The sequence below is a fragment of the Marmota flaviventris genome, chromosome 1 (genome assembly GCF_047511675.1).
Source record: "Marmota flaviventris isolate mMarFla1 chromosome 1, mMarFla1.hap1, whole genome shotgun sequence".
NCBI classification, from domain to species: Eukaryota; Metazoa; Chordata; class Mammalia; order Rodentia; family Sciuridae; genus Marmota; species Marmota flaviventris.
In genome coordinates this window covers 163,047,919-163,063,960 of record NC_092498.1, presented here as the reverse complement: position 1 = coordinate 163,063,960, position 16,042 = coordinate 163,047,919, and the positions used below count along the sequence as shown (strand labels likewise).

At 41.7% G+C, this 16,042-nt stretch overlaps 1 pseudogene; it reads right to left on the bottom strand.

The window, feature by feature from the left end:
• Nucleotides 1–420: 420 nt before the first annotated feature.
• The window catches only part of LOC139706392 (transcription factor JunD-like), a 56,925-nt pseudogene continuing 41,303 nt past the window's right edge, over nt 421–16,042 (bottom strand).

Genomic DNA, 16,042 nt, shown 5'->3' with positions numbered 1-16,042 from the left:
GAAGATGTGAAGGAAGTCTAACTGTTCTCTCCTGGAGCCCACTCATGGGCTCTAGTGTTCTACTGGACACTCATGGAGCACCCTCTGTTAGGGTCTGTAAACAAGTCTGGACGGCGCCTGGCATTTTGCCAGAGGGAGTGGTTTGTGAAGTAACGCCAGTGAGCCATTAAGGGTGGAGATTCCTTATTGGTTGACTGCTGTATCTAGCTTATGTTAATTAGATAAGCTGTGTGTAGTGTATATATACCCCTCCTGTCCTACAATAAACGGCTCCTACTCCTGCTGTACCAATCTACACAAGTTGTTCGTCACCCCCCAGTTATTTTGCTGCAGCCAGACTGCGGCAACCCTCCATGAAATAATGCAGAGCAATAATTCCCTTGAAAGGAAGAACATAATCCAGAGACACTCTGTGCTCTGTGCCAAGTTCTGGCACCAATTATTCTTTTATTTGCACATAACAAGATAGGATCAAAGTCTCTTTTCGTCATGTAACTAAACTGAGGCTTTACATAGTTTTCAGAGAATTATTCATGAACATAAGACCAACTGAGGACTTTCACGGCATTTAAGCTGTTCTTTGAGGCTGTGCATCCTGACTTGGAGAACCCAGCGTTCTGCTCCAGAAACTTAAATCACATGTCATTATGATAACTGTCTTGGCTTAGTGCTCCCATCTCTGTCGATTACAGCATGATGGTTTCAAAACAACTTGTATTTTGCTTATTCTCAAAATGTGTGGTTAACCAGAAAGGCTTTAGGTTTCTAAATGTCAGTCAACCCAGGAAATATGCCAGGTTTCACTGCTTGAATTTTGAAACACAGAAAAAGTTATTCCAACCTTTGAAAAATTAAAGAAATATAGATTAATATCTTAGTTACAATATTATTATTGTATTCTGGCAACTGTGATTTCACAACCATCAGGATTTTGATGGACATGACTTTTTTTCATAAGAGTTACAGAAGTTAGAAAGTTAATTAGGTAATAAACAACATTCCCATTAAAACTATCTTCTGTAAGATGATTTTTCCTATAAACTTTCAAAATACTTCTGTTAGTTCCAAAAATGATAGAGCAGACATGGAATTAATGTTTAGTAGATAATCAAAGAGAGTTTAAAATCTTAAAGTGATTAATATTTTTGAACAAGGAAAATATAAATTTATTTTTTATCTGGTGATCACTTCATAAGTTATAATTTTAATGATAAAATGGAATTTGGAACAGTATGTAAGGAGATCTTACTTCCCAGAACTAGACTTTAGACTTTGCAATGCATCTGATCACTTAAAGTTGTTCAGATAATAAACAATTTTATTTTTATTTGCGTACTTATTTTAATTATTCCCCTATGTGTTTAACACCTAATTAAGCTTTATAGGATAAGTTTTCATGATTTTTCTCCCTTTAACAGAATTGTTATATTCCTACCCCGACTGCTTATAAGAATATTCAACTGTCCCAAATTTCCAACTTTTTCATTTTTCCAAAAATAACAATTTGGGCAGAGCAGCTCTGTGTATTTAGCCCAGAATATCAACATCAAAATGCTAAACAGACATCCTCCTCCTACATAAAATTCATAAGCATAATCTATATTGTAAAACGGATCCAATATATCTTCTAACTTCTTTCCAGTGCCTCACCAGTACCTGGCAAGTTTTTGGCATTTCAAGATCACCCTTTGAATAAATTAAAGCACCCAAAGTTCATTTCTCACTTGTTATGTGTCATTTACATTTCCTAATGATTTTCTTTTACTTTGGGAAATATGCGTAACACAATTTTGAGTGATGAGAAGGGGATACATATCATTTCGTGACTTGCAAATAGGATAGTTGAGATTCACCACGTGGCCTGTGATATTTTGTGTTGATTGGACATTGTATTTTCAATTTTCTTCTTTTTATTTCATTTCTCTAGTCTTTACATGAAGCCCAACCAATTTAGTAGCCCCAAATGTGAACAATTTTCTTGCTGTTAACATTAACTTTTGCTTGTTTTCCATTTTTAAATTCTCATGTGGGTCTTTTTGGGTTTAACCAACAGGAATGATATGGCATTATTCAGAGTTTCACACCCAACAGACACTTTTTCTCCTCCCAAGTGCAGCCCTGAGCACCTGGTGGCAGAGAGGTGAGGGAAAGCTATTGGGTGCTCTGCTCCCCCTCCTGGCTGAGTTCCATATCACAGCCCTTCACAGGTGGAGGTCTTGCTGGGGAGCAGTAACAGTGATTCTAGCCTCCGGAGGATTCCTAACTTTCTGTTAATATCTTGTGTATGTTCAGGTCCTTTTTTCCTTTACAAAGTGGTTCAGTATTGTGATAGACTTGTTTGGATCCTGATTCAATCCAACCAATGGTAAAATAGCATAAAACTAGGAATTTCAAAATAATGTGATTATGGAATGGGTAACAAAGAATTGTTGTCAGTTTTATTAATTAAGAATGCATTCTGGTTATGAAAGAAAATAGCCAATTTTTGTAGAAGTGTGCTTTTGTGAGCAGGTGTGGAATGGCATGATATCTAGTCAGTGCTGTAAAATATACTATCGATTTAAAAAAATGAATATATATCAAATGTATCCAATCAAAAATTTTCAAATCAAAATTTTAAATCAAATTCTTGAAAAAAAGAATAACAGGCATATGAACTCACTATATTAGTCATTCTAGTGGTGTGCATGTCTGATTATTTTTCCTAAAATAAATTCTGAGAAACTTGTCTTATTGTGATCATTAGAAAGCTTCAGCAACTATTCCGGAGCGGGTATAATTTTCATGCACATTTGGGAGGAGAGAAAGTGATTTAACTATTACTAAATGTAAAACTACAAGGAACACAAATGATGGAAATGCGGTTTGACGGCATTCAGGTGGCTCTGCAGATTTCAAGGGCGGGGCGCCCACCAGCCCTCAGGGCCCGCCCAAGGCTCCCTTAAGAGACCATCTCTGCACAGGAAGCTTGCACCAAAGTGCAGGCCAGAAAGAGGGTGCTGCCTGGCGTCCACAGCTAAAGTCGCTGACGCCAGAGGGGAGGGATCTGTCCCCTGCAAACCTGCATGATATGTGATTTGTATTCAAAATAAACTCTGCAATTTGGACACGTGTAGTGATTCACTGGCTTCACTTAAACCTACCTACAGCAGCAATCCCCTGAGAACGGGCTCCACCCTAAATGACATGGACGCCGATGGGCACACCAGCGCCACCTCCCAGCAGCCTGTGGAATAGCAGGACTGGGCCCTGCCTTGCTGAAGGCTGGCCACCAACCCCTAGGCCAGGGCCACCTCCAGGTGAACAAGCAGGCCTGGAGAGGCGCGCTGATGCCCCAGCTGTCCTGGCTGGGAGCAGAGGTCCAGGGGTCACAGGACAGGACCCACCCTCGTCCAAAGCCTGAGCTCAGGGTCAGTGCCCACAGAGGCTCTGAGACCCAGAGGTCTTGGATGGTGCCCAGTCGCCTGGCCCTTCCTCTCACTATTTCCTTTTCTTCTTCAAATGTCTTCTGTCACCGCACTGCCGAGTCACATTCTCCATGGCAACTGCCGGTGATGCTCTGGTTGCAGGACCCCTTCGAGGGCGGAATTCCTCCCTTTTTGTTCTTGTCTGCATCATTTTCTGTCTTAACGGCTGCCTTCCCTCTTCTCTGTCTCAGGGAGTCAGCCTCAGAAGAATCGGCCTTTCCCAGCTGAGCTGCGGAGGTGGGATGGCAGAGATTCTGGGCCACAGCCTGTGGTCACCAATTTCCCTTCTGCTGAAAGTGAGTCCGCCCTGTGGGCCTCCTGGTCAGGAGGCAGCGGCTTCTCCACGTCTAACAGCCTCCGGGCCCAGGACTGGCAGAGACTCTAATTCGTTCTGTTTGGAGGATCTGGGGACACACTCTAAAGTACTCTTACCATGCTGCACCCACACAGAAGTCCTAGGTTCCAAAGTCCTCAGGAGCTGCATTTAGAACTTGCAGGACAGTCGGCTTCTGGAGAATGAGTGATGGACGACAGGAAATGTGAGCCCAGTTCTCTGGTGGCCACCAGACGAGGTCGGGTGGGTCATATGCAGCCTCCCTGTCCTGTTCCAGAACCTCCCGTGAGTCTACAGCAACCTCAAAGTTGACATGTCTAAAATCTGCTTCTAACAACAAAAACAACAGAATTCATGAAGTTAAAGGTAAAATTAAATAAATAAATAAATCCAGATCAGGCAAATTAAGTTCATATTTCTGTTTTACATGACTTAGTTCAATTAATTTTTTTTAAAAAGTGTCATCCCTAAAACAACAACAACAAAAAAATAGAATTTGGCATTATTATACTTTTTATAAAAAGTAACAAATGAGATGACCAGGAGTTTCTGAAGCCAAAAAGTACTCCCATGAAAAATTTGTGGTAAATTATTTCTATGTGAAAAATTTAGGGCTTTCCCAGTGAAAGTGAGAAAAGGTATTTTCATGTAATTAAAATATAATTTTCAAGAGAGTTCTGTGTGTCTGTGTGGGTGCAAGGATGCACATGCAGACATGTCTGGTGTGTCTGGTGTGGTATGTGTCTCTGTGTTTACACAGGTGTTATGTGTGTGCTGTTTGTGTGTGTGCATGCAGGGTGTGTGGCATCCATATGTGGGGTGTGTGTGTGTGGGGGGGGGGGTGTTTGGAGCAGAGGTGCCAGGCAACTGGAACAGAATGCTACACCAGACACTGAAGTCCAGGCTCTCGGGTGTGAGGCATTTTCCACAGCAAGGAGATCAAGTCAGATCTCCCTGGGAATGGCGATTTTATCTCCCTGTCACGTGCAGTTTAATGCCATCTTCTGCTTTTGAAATATTTGGGAAAAAAAAAGAATAAATAAAACAAATAAAATTCTTATTTATTTTAAGGGAGTTTTTCCTCAAAAGATTAAGTTACCAAAAAAAAAAAAAAAAAAAAAAAAGGCTTGTTAACTAACTTCAGTCTGGTGTTAATAGAATAATGGAGTCTTTGAAAACTTCTCCCTTTGATGTTCTGCAATTAAACACTTACACCTGCTTAGCCTTGATGTGGGAAAGATGGGGATTTGCTTGATGAACAGAGAGGGGATTCTGAGGACATGGAGCATTAAAGATTACATCACCACCCTTTGAGGGAGGAAACATCTGTAGGTAAGTACTGGAATATTACCGCTGATAGACTGACTTACTGGCCCCTGGTAGTATGGATCAACTCGGAGAGAAGGCTTTTTAGGGGTAAGACTATCCTGAGAAAATGTATAGAAAAAAAGACAAAACTAAGCCACCAGTGGGCAGCTCTTGGGAGTTTCGATTTGGCGTGGGCTGCTGGGCTCCAGGGTGCCTCTACACCTGGCCGCCTGGCGCTGGGGTAAGTCCTGCCACTTCTCCAAGACAGTGTCCTCTGCTGCACAGGACAGTGGTAGGGCCTAGAACCCTCAGCTTCAAGAGCACTGAGGAATCAACATGTGTATGGGAGTTAGCTAGTAGCTGGAGCCCAGTGAGGACTGGGCCGTTGTTAAGCCCTCTCTCTAGTCACGAATTTCCTGTGGCATGTGCTCTGTTCTCTGAAGACAGGTGCTTCTGTACAGAGGTTTGCCCTTTCACTCTAAATGTGTGACTTTGTTGTTGTTCCCAGCCTTTCCGGGCTGAGGAAATGGCTCTTTGTTATCTGGAGGCTTACAGAAACTCAGAACGCTGCTCCTGGCCTCCTGCTGGAGACACCTGCTGCCCGCCCTCTGGCCTTCTATCCTTCCCTCTGGCCTTCGGCTCATGTCCTATACAGGTCCTTGGACATGAGGCCCTCGGCATTGTAAGGTCTTGTTCATTCTCTATAGAGATCTCCAGGACCCCAGCAGGCCCTTGACAAAAGTTGTGGGATGAATGTTGTAGCCAAGAGCGCCTCTCTGGATGGGTCAGTTTTTGAACAGCTTGTGTTATCAGAGGACGTGGGCGTCCTCTGAGCAGCATTCTCTGGTCTCTCCTTGCTTGCATCCCTCTGTCCTCCAGTCAGCCTTTGAAACTCTGTTTTCTCATCAGTGTGCCTCAGTTTCCTTCAAGGATGGACATCAGCTATGATAGCACAGCTCATTTTCTGTTGCAGGAAGGGCTGAGTGGTGCTTTGCCACAGATAAGCAGGTGTAGGCGCTCTAAGCCACAGTGTGGTTTTACACACAATTCACTACTGGATCTTTCCAAGAACCTTATGAGGTAGACAGAGTGTGGGGTTTATCTTTTTACTACAATCATAGAAATATGCTCAGAAGGGATTTATGAACTACAACCAGGTGGCAATATTAAAAATGCTGTTAGGGTCTGTAAACAAGTCAAGATGGCGCCTGGCATTTTGCAGAGGGAGTAGTTTGTGAAGTAACGCCAGCGAGCCATTAAGTGTGGAGATTCCTTATTGGTTGACTGCTGTATCTAGTTTATGTTAATTAGATAAGCTGTGTGGAATGTATATATACCCCTCCTGTCCTACAATAAACGGCTCCTACTCCTGCTGTATCAATCTATACAAGCTGCTCCTCACCCCCCGGTTAGTTTGTTGCAGCCAGACTGCAGCAAATGCTATCCTCCTACTTGGAGTCAGTTGTCATCCTCTGAGGATTTCATGCAGCCATGTCCTCTGTTCTGTTGTGGCAGCACTGGATGAACTCAGTGCACGAGGAGGGTCCACCCTTGCAGCAGGGCAGCTGTGTGGCAGAGGAAGAAAACGCTGCAGACCTAGGGCAGGACCACTAGGCAGGCGAGGATTCTCACACTTGCATGTCTTGTTATGAGTTTCTATTCTAAATATAATGTCTTTAATAAATGCCTTATAAAGGTAAGTCATCAAAATCTATAAAAGAGAAGGAAAAGAGGAAGGAGAAAGAGAAGAAAAGAAGGAAGGAAGGAAGGGAAGGAGGGAAAGAAAGGAATTATGGAGGTTGACCTCAGCTGCCTGCCTTAGAAGAAAGGCATCTATCCAATTTCTGAACTTCACATGGCGATCCCATACATCACCTCCTTGCATGAAGCGAGGATCAGTGCATCCTGCCAAGTGCTGATGGCCCCTCCTCTCTGTGCTTTCCCACGCATCCCTTTTAGTAGACACCGCATTTCATTCCCTCCCCTCTTTCATAACTGTCCGTTCAGAGAAGGTGGACCCCTCCAGGAAACACCGTTGGTTCACTGATTGAATGCAGGCCAATCCCTGCTCCCCATAATACAGCTCAGGAACGAGACGGACTAGTCTATGTGCCAGACTTGAGGGTAAAAAGAAAAGTGTCCCTCTTACCCACCAGGAACTCACAGTTAGGAAAAATCATCATGAAGATAATTTTATTTCACTATGATGAGAACTAGGCGCACGAGGAGAAGTCTCTTTGGCATGTCTTGCTTCTCAAGGTCTAAGGGCCACATGAGGTGCGAGGGACAAGAACAGGTGGTGCCAAAAGCCTTTTGTGGGAGGGATGAGTTGATAAGCTTCACCAGATAAGAAGGGGCTAGGCTGGGGTGTTGAGGTGGCAAATACAAAAGCCCTGGTGTGGGCATCAGTAAGTGCCAGTCTGGGAAGTGCCAACTCTGTGCCATGCTGGTCATGCTTGCTGGGATTTCGCTGGAACATCAGGTGAAGGACAAGTTAAATTATGAAATGAAATGGCAAGATGTTCCTTGGAACAGTCACTCTGAATATCAGAGCAATGAAGGATGAGAAGTGAGAAATACAGCTCCACAGGAGATGCAGGGGAGCCCGTGGGACAGCAGGGCAAACCAGAGTCCATGCCCAGAGCGCACCAGGCTCCTGCCCACCTGGCCCACTCCTCTCAGAAGTGACTTCAGGGGGGTCCCTTCTTCTGCACACTGCATGAGACCGCACGCATCCTCACCCTGCTCCAGTGCAGAAAGGAGCTCCCCAGATTTAGAAGAGAAGCCATGCCTTCCAACTTTGTCACAGGCCTACCCTGAACAAATGAGAGTCCTCAGAATACCACTCAGTTCTAACTGGGATCTGTCCCTGAACCTAAAAACAAGCAAAGGTCCTGCAGCCTTGTGACTTTCATGGGCTAAGAACAAAATCAGGACTCTGTCCCCAAAGGGGAAATGGATGCTAAAAAATAAGAAAAAGTGTCCATTGGGGTCCACAGCTCACCAACCAACAATGTGTGTGGGTGTGCAGTCCACAATTACTGATGAGCTGTTTATCTAATCTAATACATGCACATTAGTACAAATTAAATAATTATATATACTTATATATATACACATACACGATCTTTAAATGCTGGTTTATCATTATGTATGTATCATACATAGTCATATAAAGACATATTATCAGAGAGGATTTATAAATTGCAATACAGCTGGTAAAACCATCTGTCTATGACATATCTGTTCATAAATACACACATATATATCAGTAATCAATCATGATGGCAAGATGAGTAAAAATGGAGACTTCCCAGTAATTTTCAAACTTTTGGGGGCAGCAAAAGTCTCTAGTTTCAGGCACAAGTTCAGTTCCCCTCCTGTTGGTCATTTCTCGTCACCTCCTCACCCTCAGTCACTTTCTTCTATTTCCACCCCTCATTAGTCACATTAATCCAGGCAAGTTTCCCCACAAACACTTACTGTCATGAGCTCTAAATTAAGAAAAGAATAAAAACTGAATGAGAGAGAAAAGAAAAGAAAAAATAGAAACAGGAAGGGAAGGAAAGAAGAAAGGGAGGGAAATCTTCACCAGAGGACAGAGGAGAGTATGCCAAACGTCCCCAACAAGTTCCTGCCAGCACTCCTAACTCCTGGGCATGGCCTCACGGGGCCAAGAGCATGTTCTTTTCTTTCTTTCCAGGAACCTAGGGGAGTGTCCAGTAGAGCTGCTGGACACCTGTGTGGGCCAAGACTGAGCCTGGGAAGCAGTGGGGAAGGGCCAAGGCATCACAGGAGGACACCTGGAGGCTTGGGGAGGCAGGCAGGGATCCCGGTGATTCCTAGTGCTGGACAAACAGGACATCAGCACGTTTCCTCTCCCCACAGTGATGTGTTTCAAGGTCATCTGACTGAAGTCCACTTTGCTCTTTTCCAACTTATTCACACACAATGAGACACACCCACAGATTTCAATATTGATATAATGAGCTGGACACAGAGAGAACAGGGCCATAGGTGACTTTAAATTGTAAAATGGGCCCCTGGTGTCCAGCAGTGAAATCAGCCAGCACAGAGTGCCGTTAGTCACGCTGGGTGGCCTTCCCCTGTGTCCAGAGGTTGGCTACATTCAACCTCCTAAGCATGAGCATATTTATAGATTTATCTTTGCTGAGCATGGATTCATGGAAAGATGAGAAAAGGAGACAGGATAAGACACCAAAAGATTCTCTGTGAGCCCCACAGGAGACCCCATGAACGTACTCTTTGAGGTTGATAAAGAAGACATTTTAATTAACCTCAAGGTGAAATGTGGCCCCAAAGGAACAGATGAGAAAAGTGTGAATTCATTAACATTTTATAAATTCTCTAAGAATTATAAAATATATTTGTGAATATATATTCAGATACTTTCAAGTACTGTCTGCCTAGAAAATTCACTTAGACATAGGAATTTCTTATCCGGCATTACCACCGAGGGCTCCATCCGCACAGGACCGTTGAATCCCACTGCAGAGGGAGAGAGCTCAGACCTGGATCTCATGAACTAGCAGGTAGATAGCTGCATATATGGTCAGTGTCCCAGAAAACTGACTACAGAAGCCCAGAGTGTCCCTCCTGTAGGCAGGAGAATATCTAGTATGGCCAAATGAAATGAAACATTAACATTCTTCATTCTTCTGGGTCTACACCATGAGATTCCTTGAGGCACTTTCAAGGAAAGCACCTCATGGTACTCCTAAGTCACACATGTCTCTCCATGAAACCCAAATCTCCTGAGCAGGAATGTTAGCCCCTTCCTCATTGAACTGGTACCAAATCACATCAGTGGTTGCTAACTTTTTTTGTGCTACAAACCTCTTTGGAAACCTGGGGAAGCACCTTCTTGGAAACAAAGAATCAAAAATATATCTTTTTTTTTTTTTTTTTTTTTTTTTTTGCTTAAAACAATATGCTGTTGCACAGTAGGTGAGGAGGAACTGTGGTCAGATGGTCTAGCGTTCTGATGGAATGAAACATTAACATTCTTCAAACAGCAGTTTTTGCACAAAACTGAGCATAAGTCCACAAGCAGGTGTCCCTCATCCTTCATTCTGGGAGGACACCCTGGGCCTGTGAAGCATGACTTCAGGGTCTACACTCAGGACGACAGTACCACGGCAGAGGGTTAAGAAGCAGCCTGGCTTGGTGACCTGTGTGGCCTGTGGACACGCATACTCAGGTGAGAAACTTGGCTTTTCTTGAATGTTGAAAAGACTGCTCTATCCGTCAGGTTGTGTAGATGTCTACCAAATGGGTACAATGAACGTGTGTGAGCATGTGGGCTGCATGTGTGCAAAACAGTACCATATTCTGACTTAAGTAACCTAATGTGATCTGAAACTGGTGAGATAATCTATATCTTTTTGCTCTAAGGATTGTACAGGAACAAGTCTGATGCTTACGACGTCTTTGTGATGTTTCTCCTTGTGAATGCAGATTATAGATTTGGTGGTAGAATCCCACAAGGTAGAAAAGGGAAGTTTTGATTTAACCACACCTGGCAGCAGAGCAGATTTGGAATAAGAGAACACTGTTTTTATTTGTCTCTCTTTCACCCCCTACACAGATCTCAGAAAAATACTTTAATTCACTATTTTTAGAGAACTTATTTCTTAAACTTGTCCCATTTTTACAATTACCTGAGACTTCATCAAACATTCAAGTGCATGAGCCTTTTTTAGGACCTGGTAATAGATTACCAGGGGATGGGGTAAGTAAGGCAGACACCTGCTGAGCGTCCCACAATCCTCATGTTCAAGGATGTCGAGAGGACAAATCCTGTGAGTTTTGAGATGTCAAAGAGCAGGATGAAGAGCTACCTGGTCTCCCAGGAGAGGTAACCAGGGACTCTATCAGTGGGGACATTTTCCCTTAATTTTTTCAGGAGCACAGAAAGTCAGTGCAACCCTGACCTAGACCTGAAAAGATAATATCCTTGGCTTCTCCATGGAGATGCAAGACCTAGAAACTATGTGGAGGAAAGGTAATTAATGTATCTTAAGAAAAAGAGAACTTCATCAGGGCATGCTGCATATGGAAGGGGTGATTAAGAGGAGAAACCAAAGTAGCTACTCCAAGTAAGCATTTTCTGTGGTTGGTGGCGTATGCCTTTTACCCCAGCAACTTGGGAGACTGAGGCAGGAAGAGCACAGTTCAAGGCCATCCTTAGCAACTTGGGGAGACCGTGTCTCAAAATAAGGGCCTTTAGCTCAGTGTGTGCAATCCCCAGTGCCAAATTAAAAAATGGTTGCAGTGGAGGAAATTAGTCCTATCATATTTTAAATGTATGTTATGAAAATTCAGAAAAATGTAATTTTACTTATTATTTCATGTACATCAATGAATCATTATTTGGAAACTAACCCAAATACGTTTGTAAATGGAGACTACTCTAGATGTGTCTCAGTATGGATTATACAAACATGGGTATTAATGGCATAAATAATATTTCATTTTGGAGCTAATTAATGAGTAATTTATTCTCAAATTACTGTATTTCCAACTGAAGAATACTTGAACAACATATTTATTGAGTGTAGTGTGTAAATGCTTAAATATCTTATCACTCTTAAATATATCAAAATATAGGCAATTCAAATAGGGAAACAGACATATTAACATCCAGTTCTAGATGGCACAACCATGAAGGCAAGCATGAACTTCAAGAATGACACAGCATTGTCAGAAAATTCAAGCTCGAGCAATTTTAAACTCAAGTCCTAATTTGAAGTTTCATATAAACAAACTGTGTTACTTCCATGACCAGAACAGGTAAGAAAGCACAAGGCACCTTGAATATTTACCAAGTACCCAGTAGAAACCACCAACCCAATAGTGAATTGAGTCCATGAACAGGCAGCCCCAGGTGGGCCTAGCAGCACACCTGGGTCTGGAACCCACCTGTCCAGGCCACCAGTGGTGTGTCCTACCTGGGCAGAGGATTTGAGAGAGCAGATGTGAAGCAGAGATGAACAAGCACCAGTCTGCGGCAGGAAAGTGAGACAACTCCTGGATGACTCGGGGAGACTCATGAGACAGGTTACAGGAGGCCTTCGATGCCCACGCGAGAAGTCCAAACGTACCTCAGTAAAAATGGAGGTTTTAGGAATGCGATGAATCCAAATAAAACTCTGAATAATTAGAGAGCAGGAATAGAGTTAGGGTGGTCTCTATGGAAACAGGATGGGGTTGGGAGGGGGGTCAGTAGGCTGCAGGAACAGTCTAGCTGACCAGCTTGTGGGGAGGTGGTGGGATTGTATAAACAGGCAGACCACCCAGTGTAGCTGGCAGCAACTGGCCTGTGTAGCTTAGGGACAGAGAACCCCCAGGGATCCATGAGCAGTCTGACCACAGAGAGCAACGCAGGCCCATTTCTCCACTGACAGGTATTACATCATTTTTAAATTTAAATAAGAAAGTCATCTTATACCTATACTTGAGAAAGTTTGCTCCTAGGAATACATAGAATAAAAGCAGGGCTTACCTCAGAGAAATCAGGTTGTGTGGTACTCAAGTCATAGGGAATAAAGGCCTTTTAAGACCTTTATTTTGCTGGTTTTGTGAAGACAAATGTCAATGGCACTGCTGGGGAGGCATGGGGCACTCAGAACTGACACTGCAGGAGGCATTGAGGATCCAGGGGATAGAACAGGTGTTCTTCAAGTGCTTTGTGTCCACTGTGGCTGGGAACCTCAGCAAATGCTCATTCTCTAAGGGTGCTTTTTTTCTGAATCAGGAGCATATGAAACTTAGATGTTATCTTGTGAAAACAACAAAATACAGACCCTGCAGGGTTCCTGGCACTAACACTGAGTCTTTGCTTGCTTGGATTTTCTTACTTGAAAACACTGATAAGTCATCTTAAGATCTTAGTTCTCGGGCTGGGGCTAGGGCTCAGTGGCAGAGCACTTGCCTAGCATGTGGGAGGCACTGAGTTTGATCTGCAGCACCACGTATAAATAAATAAATAATTTTAAAAAACAGATCTTAGTTCTCAGGCCATACAGGAACACAATAAATGACTTTACTCTTAAGAAGCCTAAGTGACTGAGAAAAAAACATTTTTAATACAAAAAAGTGTCAGATAACACATACACATGTATTTTATTAATGCTCTAGAGTAGCACACCGTAGCTTGTAGCTCTGCCGTGAATCTGGGAGTTACTCTCGATCTGGAATGGAGCCTTAGAGGTCACCGGCTGGTTTAATGGGCTAACCTGTGGTGAATGGAGCTTTGAGGAAGACTGACCAAGTACCTGAGGAGATGTGAGAAGGAGCTATCAAAGAAGCACAATGACTCATGGTAAAGCATGCACATTAGCACTAATTCCTATGTCCAGCAGATTATAAGGAGCCTGAGTGACTGTATGTAGCACACACCAGGAGAAGGAGGCGCAAGGCAAAAACTACAGCTCAATTCACGATGACAAACCACCCTGAGTACTCAGAGGGCTTAACCCAGCATCCGGGTAGAAATGTTGTAATGAGCAAGATTCATCTTAAGGGGAAGGTTTTAGCAGGACTGAGATATAGCGAGACAGTAGCTGTCAACTACTGAAACCAACCAGCAGTCCTGGGGCCTCAGGTCCTACTCACCGGCCAGGGGCCAGGCAAGAAGATGTCTTGTCTTCAGCTCGTGGACAGAGGTGTGTGTTGGAGAGTTTTGTCACATAATTTCTAGTATAACTTGTCTTCCTAGAGATACAGTGAGACCTTCGGTGGCTGAGACTTTCTTTTTCAGATACTTAACAGAGTTCAAAAGATGCTTGGGTCAGTAGATAATATCGGATGCTTGATTCTAGGTATTTCCCATAAAATATTTTTGTGAAGTTTAATCTATCCCCAGGCTCTCTGGGTTTGGGCAAAACAGTTTCTCTTACCTAAGAACTCACTTTAAACCTCACTGAAAGTCATTCACTTCTATACTCTGAATGCATATTTATTTTACTTCCTTAAGTTTTCATAAAATTTCTTTTTAAAATATTTTGTCATAAAATTGCCACCAAGCTGGATTAAATAAAAAAAAAGAGCAGAGAAAATATTTATAAATGCCACAATTCAGCATCACATGGCCCAGTGCTTTTGAAAAGATCAGTGATAAGCAATTAAACCGGATCTCACACATGTGTTGTCCACAGAAAAATCTGTTCACAATGAGGAAATCCATACAACTGATCAGGCGTGCAAAATGATTACTGAAGAGAATTTTCAGAAATGTTTATAAATCCAAAAGGCAGACACAACACCCATTCTGCACAGTGGAAATAATAGTAAATAATTGAAAGAGCAGAAGAAAACTGTGAAATTGAGCATTTTGTGCTAACAGATTAAAAACCTCAAAAGAATCCTCAATTGATCTTAAACACAAGATTTATGAGTGAAACAAAAAAAAATGAATCGCTGAAAAGCATTTTGGATCTACAAAGAAGAAAGCCACTCATATAAGACGTGCCACTTTTGAAAGTTTGGAGAGTTTGGTAGAGCAGTTTAACATATGTCATTACAGATCAACCACTTCCTCGGGATTATTCTTTAATGGGGCTTATATTTAATTATTTTCCAGTTTGACAAAGTGTTTTAAGAGCCTGAAATTAGGATAGAAATTTGCTTTGCTTTATCTATTTCTTTCTGCCTTGTGTTTGCATATCTTTAATTTTCATGCCTTAATTCTACTCCAAAATACACATAATCCTCCTGTCAAATTTTATGGGAAGCTTGGTTGTGTGAAGATGAATCATTGGGTAAATGATAACCTATTTCCTTGGTTACTATGTCATTTCCATGGCTTAGAAAACTAAGTCTCAAGATCAGAAAATGAAAAAGTATTAACTTAGGCTGGATATGAGAGGTCAAGGATTCATGTTAATCTTGAAAGCAATTTCAAAAGGTGCCATAAAATAGCTCACACTGAACAGCTAATAGGGAGAAAATACTTAGTAGATATAAGAGGACGAATAATGAAAAAAAAAAAAATAAATAAAGGCAAGTAAATCAATACAAAATATTTGGATGGTATGTTGAAGCCTAAATATATCAATAGCTACAATAAAGGAAAGCAACCCAATATGCCAATTAAATAACAAAGAATATAGTGTAGGTTTAGTAAAAACATTCCATTTTATGCTTCTTACAAGTAATAACTCTTAAATATAAGAATATAGAAATATTGAAATTAAAAGTGCAAAAAAGACATTCAGTGCAAACTTTGATCAAAATAAAGCTCTTGTAGTAACATTATTATGAAAATTAGATCATAAGTTAAAAAGACTATTTTATAACAAGAAATGTGAACTACATCAGATAACAAAATATTCCTACCTTATATAGTAATATAGTGTGACAACATACAAAGCAAAAAATGAGAAAATAAATAAAGACCACAACACTAGAAATACACAGTGCCATAATGAGGGTGGAGTTGATATCATTCTCTGTGTAATCCACAGAAAAAAATGTAAATTAGTAGAGATATAGAAAATCTGAATAAATTGCACAACTGATGTTATTGACTGGTAGACACCAGTGCATGCAACAGAAGTCTAATGTGACTCATTTTGAAAGGATTATGAACCATTTTTCAAACTGAACATATGCTAACTAAATCATGTCATAGAAAATTTCAAGAGAGTGGGGAAAATACATTATGTTCTTTGACAACAGTGAAAATAAACTAGAAATCAGTAACAAAAATATGCTAGAAATAAATAATCAGAAGCACAAATATAATCAGTAACAAAACATAGCTAGTAAATCATCAAATGTTGAGTTTAAGTCAAATGCTTCCAAATAATGCAATAGTTTGTGAAGAACTGAACTAGACGAAAGAGGATATTTTACATTACATGCAAATGCTACAGGTACATGGTTAAATCTGTGCTTAGTAGAAATTCAT